Source organism: Anastrepha obliqua, chromosome 4, assembly GCF_027943255.1.
Source record: "Anastrepha obliqua isolate idAnaObli1 chromosome 4, idAnaObli1_1.0, whole genome shotgun sequence".
Lineage (NCBI taxonomy): Eukaryota > Metazoa > Arthropoda > Insecta > Diptera > Tephritidae > Anastrepha > Anastrepha obliqua.
The window spans coordinates 54,297,347-54,310,965 of NC_072895.1; the positions used below are offsets into that span (position 1 = coordinate 54,297,347).

The 13,619-nt window shown below is 33.8% G+C and overlaps 1 protein-coding gene across 1 annotated transcript in view; it reads right to left on the bottom strand.

Moving 5' to 3' along the window:
* LOC129245562 (kelch-like protein 17) overlaps positions 1-13,095 on the bottom strand; it is a 95,571-nt gene extending 82,476 nt beyond the window's left edge. The window contains exon 1 of the mRNA XM_054883789.1: positions 12,698-13,095. The gene's annotated coding sequence lies outside the window, so the exon portion shown is untranslated. The remainder of the gene's footprint in view (positions 1-12,697) is intronic.
* Between the last annotated feature and the right edge of the window lie 524 nt (positions 13,096-13,619).

Consider the following 13,619-nt stretch of genomic DNA (forward strand, 5'->3'; position numbering starts at 1 on the left):
TTGAGCCAGTAAAATTCAGCATAAGTGAATTAATGGCCTATGGACATATATAATAGGGGTATTCTTATTTGTGTGGGTTTTTGTTTTTGGGTTTTAGATACCACTCTATGCTGCTTATGGGGAAAACGTGATGATCAGAAAAGTTGAGTTCACTTGGAAAAGATTTTGGGAATGTAAAACAGTAAAGGTTCAACTCATCGGCATGCGCTGCTGCGCCTAAATAAATAAAATATTTTATTTCAGAGGCAAGTGAAAGAGAAATATGCATTTGTATTTCTGAAACTTATAAAAAAAGATGCCTAAAATTCGGAAAAGAGAGCACATATGTACATTTTAAAGGAAGATACACTTACTTTAAATGCTATTATTTTTACAAATTATGGAAAAGGGGCGTGCTGTTGCAGAAGAAAAAGAACCAAATAAGTGGCAAACAGGAAGAAGGAGGGGGCTTCGGATTAAAGGATGACGGCTAACAGTGGCTAATTATAATCGTATTAATTGCTTTAAACTACTGGTGAATTTCACCAGGTGTGTAATATTTAAACCCGCAATATCCGCAGGTTTAATAAAAAAGTGAGAGCCCAGTCTAAATCTTTGCCCGACGAGAGCAGGGCAGCTGACAAGAAGGCGCTGAGATGATTCCATCTCATCCTCCAGACAGTTTCTACCGAAAAGAATTGAAGCAACACCAAATCTCACCGCATGGTCACTTAACGGGCAATGTCCGGTAAGGATACTTACCGAAGTCGAGAGCTGCTGCTTTGTGAGGCTTAGAAATTCTCTTGAGCGCCCCCGACCTCCCCGTGGCGAGAATGATCTCACGGATCTGCTCTAATTACATTTAAATAAAACTTTCACAAATTTGCCAAAATTTGAAAACTTTAATAGTTAATTTAATTTAATTTATTTTATGCAAAATTATATACATATATTTCAGTGCGCTGAATAAATCACTAAGAGTGAAAGGGTAGAGAGGTGCCACACATTTTCTTCCATATACATGTTCCAAGTTTTTTATATAAAAGAAAAAGCTGATAACAATCAGCGGTGTTTTGTAATCACTTGGAACTTCGTCATACTAAAATTTAATGGTCTATAAAAATGGTCACAGAAAAAGTTTTACAAATTTTGATTAAAAAGTTGAAAGTTTTGATGAAATTTTGAAAAATTGTGTACACAGTTTGAAACACTGCGTTCTATGGTTTATGTTATCTATTTTTTGTAACGAAATACTGGTGTATTTAAAATTTAGAAACAGGGTGCATTTGAGAAGAAATCGTAGGGGCACAAATTAATGGTGCTTAGGGCTTATACACTTATACATACTTACAATAAGAAAAAATTATGCGGGAGCCAGTTAAAAAGTGTCGGTCTATCCCTAAAGTATTGAAATATACAACTCAAAATTCGAACGCTAAAAGTAGAACACCCCAAATATATCTACAAATGTATGTATAAACTGCTCATAAGTGTGCAGAAAACAATTCATGGCAATACCTATCAACAGTATCTCATTAGATGAAAATAAACATTTTTTTAATTATACTTTGAAGGCGTTTTTCACGAATTCTTGATTTTTCCAGTTATGACGTTTCTCCAACCAATGAGAAATGTGAACTCGTACGTATGTACAAAATGCTAGTTAAGTTTATATTTACACGCGTATTAACAAATAAGTTAAAAGGCATACTGTGACGTCTATGCGATTCTGTTTAGTTTATACAGGGTGATTCGTTTAACGTTTGAAATTCGAGCTATCGATTTTTTACATTTGACAGCTAAAAAATATCAGCGACATGTCCGAGATTTAATTTACGATCAGGCATTAACAAAATAGATCGCTTTTTGTTTGAACAAAATTGGAAAATATTCAAATTTAATACCGAAAATTGAAAATCGAATAATCAGAAGAAACAGTGATGTTAATTATCGGCCTAAACTTTGCGACTTTACTACATTAGACTTTTTTTATGGTAGGCGTAATTATGGGTAAATGTTACGCCAACCATTGAAAGACGATTCAAGAGCCGAAACAGGAAATCAAAGTTACCATTGGTCAGATATGTGCCGAAACTTACGAAAATGTATGCGAAAAATTGACAGAATGTGCTACAGTAAAGCCAGCCGTGGCAGTTAATTGGATAAAATTCTGTTTTCTGCTCAATGCCAATGTTTACTCTTTCCAGCAATAAAAATTAATTGAAAAATATTCCCGCCTTTTTTATTTGTAGCCGAATTAAATTAAAGTCCAAATGTTAGATAGGTCACTACTCTATATTTCACTGGCATTACAATCACAAAAAACGATTTGATGCATTTAAAAATTGTATGAAGTTGTAGAAGGCTTTGAATGCCAACATGAAAGTACTGTATTTGAAAAAATAATCACATTTGAATAAAAAGAAAAATTGAAGTTTGTTTTACATTCAATGCTACTTAGTCACAGTCGGTTGCATTCGCATAAATTTATCTAAATACATACATACATTTTTATGCATATTAATATTGTGTTTACATATGCCTGTACTAAAGCATATAAAATTCGTAAAGTATTCACAAAAGCAGACTCCTTCATTCGCATGCATTGCAAGCACAGATTCGCGATATCATTGCACAGAATTTTTACGGGAAAAATAGTATTTTACAAATCATTTTCACACATAAAATTACTTTTTTACATTGATGGCTACTCAATGGTGCGTGTCGCAGAAGTGCCAGTTATACACATGCATAGGAACCGGCTAGGGTGGTTGGCGCGGTTTTTGAAAACTGGCTTTGAATTAAATTTTTCCACATTTTTCATACATTTTTCATGCAACAATGGACTTTACATCGTTGGCCAGTTTTTTCACCTCAAAAAAGCAATTCAAAGAATACAAGTTTTAAAAGTAATTTAAACTATGGAAATGTCACAATACATACATAGGATGCACAAAATTTGAAGACTTTTTTTGATGCATTTTTATGATATGAATTTGTTTTTAAAAGTTTTTTCATTTGAAGAGTTGAATAATTGTGATAAAAATGTTGAAGAATATACATACATACAAGTAAGTTAACAATTTCTATCCTGTAAAAGCTCTCAGGTTTTTCATTTTAAAGTTAGTTCAAGATGATGTGCTTATACAATAGATAGATTGATGGTAACTTAGTGCCAATTTGCGAAATGTATACTGTATTTGAAGGGTAAAGTAGGCTGTATATATATATATATATTATTACATTCTCACTCCCGGTTGGGCCAACGCCATTTCAAATTTAATCGGGAATCAATATTTTTTCATCAATTCATTAAATACTTAAGGGTTTCATTGGAGAAAATGTCCTATTTTTCTTAAAAAAAAAACACAGCTTGTTTAAGCGCTTTTAATACTAAAAAATTACCTGAAAATGTTTGCTCCAAATTTTTCTACAAATTCAAAATTTCGTTGGATTTTTTTAATTTTTGTAAAAAGTTTGAAACTTTGAGTTAGTTGGCTTTTGTTGTACGAGGCTCGTTTGAAAAGTCTGTGCAAAATCAGAGAGATGGCACTACTGGCGCGTATCGAGGTTAGGTTTAGTTATTATTATTATCTCCCATACCAAGTTTCAGCGAGATCGGTTTTTTTTATGGAAGTCGAGTGATTTTTCTTCAGTTGTGGCCACAAAATTAATGAAAATAGGGTTCCAACTCAATTCACATCCCCCCTATTCTCCAGACTTAGCTCTCCGGAATCCCTCGAACTACTATTTGTTCATCAATTAGAAAAAATGGCTGGCGGGAAAAATATTTTATTCAAACGAGGAGGTGATTGCAAGCAAATGGTTATTTTTCAGACTTGTACAAATTCCATTGTTTGGCAGAGATCAACAAACTAGAACAGTGTTGGACGAAAGATATAAGCCTAAAGGAAGACTATGGCGCAAAATAGAAAAGATTTACCCCAAATAATTAAGAAGTTTTTATTTTTGCACGGACTTTTCAAACGGCTCTCGTAGTATGAAGTATGTTTGTATGGAAAAGAAAATAAATAATAGCAATATGTCCGCTACTTCATGTACAAATTTATATAACTGGAGATAATATAAATTGTTTAAGGCCTTTAAGGCGTAGGGCACTGTAACAGCGTAAAAAATTAGCTTATTTAGGAAATTTTCTCGGGAGTAAACCAAATTAATTTTGAAAAAAGTAATATTATGCCGATGCAAAAAATAATTTGTTTTATTATATGTACAAATGAATAGCTATGGAAAACTCAAAATTTCCAAAAATTTCTGAGAAATTTTTTTACAAAACCAAACTGTGGAATATATCGTAATTAGAGATTAGCAAAAATTTATTTTTCAATTATTATAGTAAAAAAAGCGTCTGAAAATATTTAATAAAAAAAAGACAAATATCGGATTAACAGTTAAAAAAATTCAATTACGAATAGCTAAAGAAATTAAAAAAAGTTCAAAATTTTCAAAAACAAAAAAAAGGTTTCCAATTTTTTACAAAACAAATATATTCTGTCAAAAACATATCGGGAACTGTTCATTTAAAAAGCGCGCGTTACACTTCCAAAGATTTTTTTTTTTTTTTCTGGAACGTTGGTACAACTGTCCTCTATAGTGTCGCAGAGTTTGAGCGTGATCTGTTAATTAGCTTGTTTTTGGCATTTAATTATATCAGTCAACCTGAAGGCATGTGTTCTTTGCGATTTTCACTATGGATAAAAATATCGAACAAAGAACTTGTCTTTAATTTTGTGTTTTTGTTTCGTTGAAAACGTTGCAGAATGCCTATGGCGAGTGCGCTTTATAAAAAACACGTGTCTGCGAGTGGTATAAGGCTTTTGCAGAGGGCATACAAGTCGCGGAAGATTTGCGCCGACCTGGTCGTCCATCAACTTCTTTAACGGAGGAAAACGTACACAAAGTCAAGGAAATGCTGCTGGAAAACCATCATTTAAATTCGAGGGAGGTAGCTGGTGCCTCACGAATAAATTGGGCATGAGACGCGTGGCTGCCCGACTCGTTCCAAGAGGGTTAAATTTCTCTCAAAAAATTCATCGGAAGAAGGTGGTTGAAGACACGCTTGAGCAAGACATGGGTATATGTTTGACATGCAAACCAGTCAACAGGCGGCTGAATGGTGCTATCCACATGTGCCGAAACCCAAAAAACTACGTGAAAATGGGTCAAAAGTGAAAGTCATGCTAATCGTTTTCTTTGCTTATCATGGTGTTGTGCACTCGGAGCTCGTACCAAATGGTTCTACAGTAAATAAAGAATATTATTTAGAAGCTATGCAACGTTTGAGAGAGAATTTGCTTAGGAAACGGCCCAATTTGTGGAAAGAAAACTCATGGATCTTGTACCATGATAACGCACCGTCTCACAAGGCTCATATTGTGAAAACTTTTTTGACCACTCGACAACCGCATTCACCGTATTTAGCCCACTTTGACTTTTTCCTTTACCCAAAACTTAAATTGCCACTCCGCGGACGCCGCTTTGAGTCGATAGAGACCATTAAGGATAATTCGCTGAAGGAGCTGAAGAAGATCTCTTCAAAAGCGTTTAAAAGGTGCTTTGATGAGTGGACTAATCGTTGGCATATGTGTATTGCTTCGAATGGAGCCTATTTTGAAGACAACAAAATAAATGTTGATGATTAATCATTATTTTGCGTTTTATTGAACAATTTCCGGTACTTTTTTGACAGGATGTATTCGGAATATATTGAAAAAAACAATCGGTAAATTCATTTTAAGTTATGAGTTTGGCCGACTTGAAGAATGTAGTTTGAATACAAACGCTTTTGAAGTTTCCGTGCAGCACACTTCAGACTGAGAGGGGCTGCGCGAAAATTCTAAATAGAAGAACTTACATATTTAGAACTAAAGTATTTAGTTGAACGCATATGCAAAAACTGCACATCAAATTAAAATAGTCATCGTTATATGGAGAAATATGAGCCTTTACGTATAAAATATTAGAATAAGGGCCATCTGACAGGGGTGAGAAAACAAATCGGCAAATCGACAAACAACAGCCTTATCCCTTCGGCGCAGAGGAGGACTGTAATCAGACTGTCCATTAGTGGTAAGCATACGAGTATAGCCTGGATGTGAAGTTCTATTTCATTCACTTGTGAAAACTACTTATAATGATCTCCAATTGGAAGTTATATTCAAAGCTTTTAACTCTGTATTTATAACATAAAAAATGTGAATAAAAAAACTTTCACTTGCATAGAAAATTACCTCGTTTTGTTGTGTATACCCTCGCTAAATACTTAAAATAAAAGAAAGTCTGCTTTATATTTTTAAATCACCTAAAATCTATAGCCTGTATAGAAATTAAATTATGAAGTACTAAGCACCAGAAATGTCTTTTTATTTAAAATATACAGTATAAAATAAAGGGTTTTCCAATAACGGGTGTTATTTTGAATAGGATTGTGCTATCGAGAGTTGATTAACGATTTTTTTATGGCCGGAATTGGATGGTATTGATCTGGACAACGTTTATTTTCAACAAGAAGGTGCTACGTACCTCACAAGCAGCGAAACTATTGATCTTTTACGAGAAAAGTTTCCGGACCGTGTTATCTTTTGAAGAGGGGATCACAATTGGCCACCGAGATCTTGTGATTTAACACCTTGTGACTTTTTTCTTTGGGGCCACGTGAAAGAGCAGGTCTACGCCAACAACCCAGGGTCGATTCAAGACCTCAAAGATGGAATTCGTGAGGCTATCGAGGACATAAAATTTCATGAAAAAGATATTGTCCTGTAAGCGTGGTCTGGTCGTGGTGTCCATTGGCCTGGTGTTATTCTCCACTATTAACGGCATAACTTCCTCTTTATAATGAAATAAACATCCGATCATTTATATTAAAAAATAGCATTTTTCTTTGAATATCAAAATAACACCTCTTATTGGAAAACTCTTTATAATAAAACCGAAGCAACCCACTCTCAATCCACACACTCAATCCACCCTCGCCTACCAATAAATATACTTTTATTTTTTGTGCTTGCTTCGAAAGGAAATAGTCAAAATACACCTAGTGGAAATACATCACTCAAAGAAAAAATCGTCTGGTTACTTCTTTGTTTATTTACTTAGAACTTCAACGCAAAAATAAAGAAGGACCAGCCAACGAAAACCAAAAAATTTAAAAACTTGAACAATATTTCTTTTATTCCGAATAAACAAAGTGTAAAGCAGTTATTTGATTTTAAGGGGAATGCTTTAAACATCGAAAACAGCAACGCCCTTACTTGTTCGAGGCACTTGTTATCACGGCATACGAGTAGGTACATATGTACATATGTATAAGTAAATTTTAAAATATTCATTGAAGTAAATACTGTATGCATAGCTTCTAGCTGCTTTATTTGCAAAAGTACTTAACAAAAATTTCATAAACTGCAGACCAACAAAGTGTGGACAAATTGAAAAATCAACTGGCATTTGTTAGAAAAATTTTTCGTTCATACGAATTTGGACAAAGTTCTCCAGATAACTATTAGCATATATTTACTAATGTACATGAATACTTATGTAAATGAAAGAGTGGCTATGTAAATAGGTTTGCTTAAAATATACCTAACAATTATAGACACATTTTCGGTTTTTGCTTGGTGTACTTGTTCATATTAGTATTAGATGCAAAGAAGACGTTTCAGATATAATAATTTTTTTTGTAAAGAGTATTTTACGCTGAACGATTTTTTAATAAAATTTTTTGCATTCAGTCAAAATGCATCAGTATAAGTGACACTTAAACCGGCTGTAGTCAAGAAAAATTGATTGGGTCAATGCTATCGTAATAAAAGGGTTGATGCCCTTAACTTAGCCGCACTTTTTTGGTAAGTAGAAATTTCATTACGTACATTTTACTTTTCTTCAGACATGCGAATACCTTAAACAGTATAAACTCAAAGCATTGAGGTGAAAAAATTCTGCACACTTCTATTGTGAATTTTGGTGCATCCTTTCTCAATCCGGCGCATACCGTACAAAAAACTTTAAACGCACTTAGCTCACGATTACATTTTGCAAGTCGGCCGATGTTATAATTTGAATAAATCCTGATCGATTGACTTTAGATTTTATCTGTATATTCACAATTACACTCTGTAAGTGCTGGTAAATTTGCGCTTTTTTTAACAACTTTTGAGCGTTTGTTTAGAAAATTTTGGTCTTTTTTTGTAAACGCTCCATTTTTGAACAAATCGAATAATCAAAAACTTCTTCTCTACTTTAATTCGATTATTGTTCTTTTTGTAAAATATTTTCGGCCAACTTTTTTTTCAATTTTGAACGCTTTTTGAACATTTCAATGGTTTTTCACACAATACTTATGTGTATAATAGGAAAATATTTTTGTTAACCCTTAATTTCGAAATATTACATAGTTTTGTAAAAAAATTTCAGATGACTTTTACTTTGGAAATTTTGACCTTTTTTAAGTAGCTCAAAAAGTTCACATAATCGTATAATCGAAATATTTTTTTATTAACCAATAATTAAAAATCGCAAGTTCAGTAGGTTTGGCTGCGCGCCCTTTAAACCATTTTTTTAGCCGGCAATTTCTTTAAATTGCTTAGAAAAAACTAAATATAACCCTTCTTAAAAATTGAGTTGTTTTGTACTATTCCGTTGTTAACAATTCCCAAAATGTGGCAGTGGTCTTAAAGAATAAATTTAGAGCCTTTTTGAAACACCTCTTTAAAACTATTTTCCGTTTGTGTGCATTTTTACTGTACTACTAAATTTTATCTCATCTTACTCAAACTCATCAGTATAGAACAAGTTGTATGAAGTTTAAGAAATTTAAAACCTATTTTAGTTATTCCTTCTAATTGGCTCAACTAACAAGCGTCAAGGCGTTTTTGAACTATTTTAGCAAAATATTACACCACTTCAAATATGGAGTTTTTTTCCAGATACATGTATGTACGTTACAAATTCATATTGTGTAATATACATTCTCTGAATAAATACTAACCTCAATTGCAATGCGCTTTTGAGCGAAGTGAAAAAAATCAACTAACTGAGTAAACTTTTTCTGCGGCATTAAATTTCTTTACTACATATTCGACCTTAATTTTGCTTACAGTGCGTATACGCAACTAGAGTTGCGGTTGAGTTCTAACACAAAAACAATAAAGATACACATACATACGCATACAGTTTTAAATTTGTATGTAAGCATGAGAGGCAGACAGGCAATGAAATAAAAGACGCGACAAATGCTAAGTAAAAACAAATTTAAAAAAGTTCTCTACAATAAAACAGTTGGGTAAATAAAATTGGTAGAAATATACACACATATACAAGTAAATTTGTGGGCAATTGTGTATGATCATGCATACATATGCATTTATTAAAGAAGCACACGCAAATACAAAGAGTAATGGCTTTGCTTAACTTGCACTTCAACCAGATTACTTTTAGCAAACTTACTAAGGTCGGTGGAGTACAGAAGTACGTACAATACTTCAGTAGACAATAGTACCAGACAAGAGTACCAATGTTAGAGTACGAGTAGACACGTAGAAAAGAGTGCCAATGTGGGAGAAGGCAATTTATTAAAATTCAAAAATTACTACTTTGTTTTTATTATTGATCACTTTTAAGTCTCGCAGAATTTCGCGCCGAGTCCCGATAATTCCGTAATTGCCTATCATGAGCATAAAATTGTTTGGTTGAATCGGCCATCACCCACGGTTTTTACAGTACAGTAAAAATGTTATAATTAAACCATAATATGTATGAAAATATTTATCTATGTATTACACTGTGCGACAGTGATTTTATACTTTTATGGAGACCTAGTACAACTTATAGGTATAGTAAAACTAAGAAAAATGGTATAGGAGAAATGTCCAATACACCCCCAAAATCTCGTTTTATGGTCATAAAACCGTTTTTCAGTAGGTTGATGTGAAGAATCACTCCTAACTTTGCCAATTTCCATCCGATTTCGAATTTGTTTTTTAGTTCGAAAGAACAAAAACAAGGCTTCTTGACAGTGTGTTGACAATTTTTCTGAAATGACAACTGACGAGACTGTAGACGGAAGTATTTGGAATTTTTTTATTTTTTCTCTATTTTTTCAACTTTGACATAATTTTTACGATATTATCCGATATTGAGGATTTTTTTTAGTACACTACTGTTATATATTAGTAAATTTAATTTTGCGTCGAATGAGCTATATTTGACTGTAATTGAATTAAAATTAATAGAGTTGTGTGAGTTTTAAGATTTTTGTTTTTTTTACTAATATGGTTTGTAGGCATCGAAGCATGAAAATGAAATCGACCCTGGGCTGTTGGCGTAGACCTTCTCTTTCCCGTCGCCCCAAAGAAAAAAGTCATAAGGTGTTAAATCGCAAGATCTCGATGGCCAATTGTGATCTCCTTTTCGAGAGATAACACGGTTCGGAAACTTTTCACGTAAAAGATCAATGGTTTACTTGCTGTTGAGGCACGTAGCGCCCTCTTGTTGAAAATAAACGTTGTCCAGATCAATACCATCCAATTCCGGCTATAAAAAAATCGTTCATCATCTCTCGATAGCGATAGATAACACCTGTTATTGGAAAACCCTTTATCTGTGGACTTTCGACTAAACAACTTATGTAACTCAGGTTTTGCTGTGAGGCTTGTAAATTCTGATTTATCTTAGAAAACCTAGTATTTTATTAAACCTTTAATAGTGTGACTACTTTATATATGTATGGCTATAAATGATTAATTGGTTACATATTTCGAGAAAAGCAAAGAATTTTGGGTCGGAAAGAAACAAGTGCTAAGTCGAATTAAGTTGTTTTGTTAAAAGTACACAGATATATTTTCACTATGGCACTTCGGCCGCCGTAGCCGAATGGGTTGGCGCGTGTCTACCATTCGGAATTCACAGAGAGAACGTAGGTTCGAATCTCGGTGAAACACCAAAATTAAAAAAAAACATTTTTCTAATAGCGGTCGCCCCTCGGCCGGCAATGGCAAACCTCCGATTGTACATACTTCTGCCATGAAAAAGCTCCTCATAAAAATATCTGCCGTTCGGAGTCGGCTTGAAACTGTAGGTGCCTCCATTTGTGGAACAAAATCAAGACGCACACCGCTCGGCCAAACACCCAAAAATGGTGTACGCGCCAATTATATATATATACATATAAATATCCGGCATAAAATCGATGTGCATCTTCAATATCTAAAATTTTGAAAATTCCAAACATAGCACATAAAATATACATTGGTACATAAACGTTAGAATTTTTTATATGTCAAAAATATATCTTTTTACAATGCTATAAAAACAATTAAGAACAAATTGACTTTTCCTACCCAAAAATTGATAAAGAAATAAGAAAATTGTAATTATTGGAAATATACTTTAGGTAATTTTTTAATACTTCTCTAACCTAATTTTCGTTTTGAAACCTAAGTCACTTAACTTCACTATAAATGAGTTATGAAAGTAGAAAATTGTAATTATCGTAAATATTAGCGGACTTTTTAAATATATAGTGTATAATTACATTCTTTGAAAAACAAAAAACAGTGAGTTACTCGGGTTCATTTTAAATGAAATAAGAAATTGAAAAAGGATAATGATTTTATATATTCGTACTGACACACTAAACGATAGTTTTTCATTGAACTACACAATTTTTGATTCCGCAAGAAAGTTACCTACTCAAATTCACTATGAATATATTCTTTATTTTTATTATTATTGTTTTTTTAAGTGATTTACAAATATTTTTGCTTTTAAGAAAAGTTTCTTGAAATCGTTATAAATTATGTTTTAGTTATACTAATTGTTTAATTTTGCAGACATTGGTCACAAAACCGCATTTAGACTTTCCACATCATCTCCAGTTTATGTGCTAAGAGGCTTAGAAGCTTCCAGGCAATCAATTTGTTCATTTCAAAGATTGTGCCACTTTTAAATTTCAATATATTTATAATAGCACTTAATTACCAGGCTTTCTAATATAATTCCACAAATAATTTATTTTGTATTATTTCCCTCACTATTTTCAACTCTTATCAATTAAGACTGATTGGCGAAAAACTTCCGTAACACCTCCTGTGGCGCTCTGGGCACCCTCGCGAAAAGAACTGTAAATACCAATGCAATCAAAGGCCATCGACTACAGCGGTGAATTTTTACTGTTCGATAGCCGGCTCTTGCACTTGCGTACTATTATTGCGATAACAGTTACAAGAACAACAAGAAAATGAATTCACATTATTTACGTTTTCGGTCGTCAACCTGCCTATTAAGTTGTTGTTCGCACATTTTGAGCGGGAAAAAGTGATAATAGGCAGCATGTGGCGTCCACTCAACACAAGCAATGAGGGTAACCTACGCGAAAGTGGCAGCCGATTTGGAGAAACGAAAAATAAACGACATAATAACCGGAAAACGACTAAATAGGAAACGAAGAGAGAGAGAGAGAGAGTGATAGAGAAGGAGAGGAAGCGCACATTAAAAAACGGAAGTGTAGAAGTACAGTAAAGTGAGCAAGAGAGCGTGGTCGAGCAGCAGATGGAACAGGATTCATAGGGATTTTATGTATGTCTTCGAGCCTAAAAATTGTAACGTCGCCATTTTAAACACAATCAACATAAGTTTGTGCACGTATATTTTTATATGCCCTTCTTGAATTTGAGGGAAAGAAAATAAAATCATATCTAACCTGGTTTTGCTATTCTTATTCGCACTTGCGGCGCTTAATTGTGTTCGGCAGAAATCTTGTAAACATGCACCAGAATATTCTTGTAGGATCGTCGAAGTACAGGCGAAAGCAACCGACTTCTCTGCATACGTGCGTGGCGCACCTTTTTCACACAACCAAACACTTAGCCACCAAAAAACAGTTTGAATTTTACACTTTAACCGAATTATTCACTTTACAATTTGCTTAATTTGTAAATCATAATTTTAGCACACAAAATACCATAAGCGGATTAAAAATTCTTATTCACACATTTTCTTCATTCCAGAACCAGCCACAATTGTATTCATACACCCCGTACAGCAAAATTATTCATTTAGCTGACAAGCGCTCGCTATATTCAACTCAACTACTCAACACGAAAGCTTAACAGCAACTGACTTGAAAGCCGCCAAGTAAATTACTGAGCCAGTTATGTGGTCGCACACAGTAATGATAGCAGAGTTGGAGCAAAGCGTTGGAGCTTCGGCGCGCAGCAACAACTCCAACATAACGAAAATCTGGTAACGGCTTTCGTCCACCCACTTATCAATCAACCACTATTCTGAGTCTCACACATGGTTAGGAGAGCACGCAGTACTGGCTCTCACTTACCGGTTTCGTTGTGTTTCAAACACAACTGTAATTACGAATATCTCCTCCCCCACAAAGTAGGTGATATATTTTTTTGTTGTGAATCTGTTTGGACAGTTTTTATGAATGAACATGGAGCTTTTTCGATAGCGAATTTAGCAAATATGAAAAAGCTTTTACTGAATGAAGCGGAGTTTCATTTTAAATTCGAATTATCTCGAGTAGCTTAAAAACGCTAAAAGTGCTAAGAAAATAAATATAAAATAATAATAAGCCAAATGGTTGCCCTCCTCACGGGGGGCACATTCCG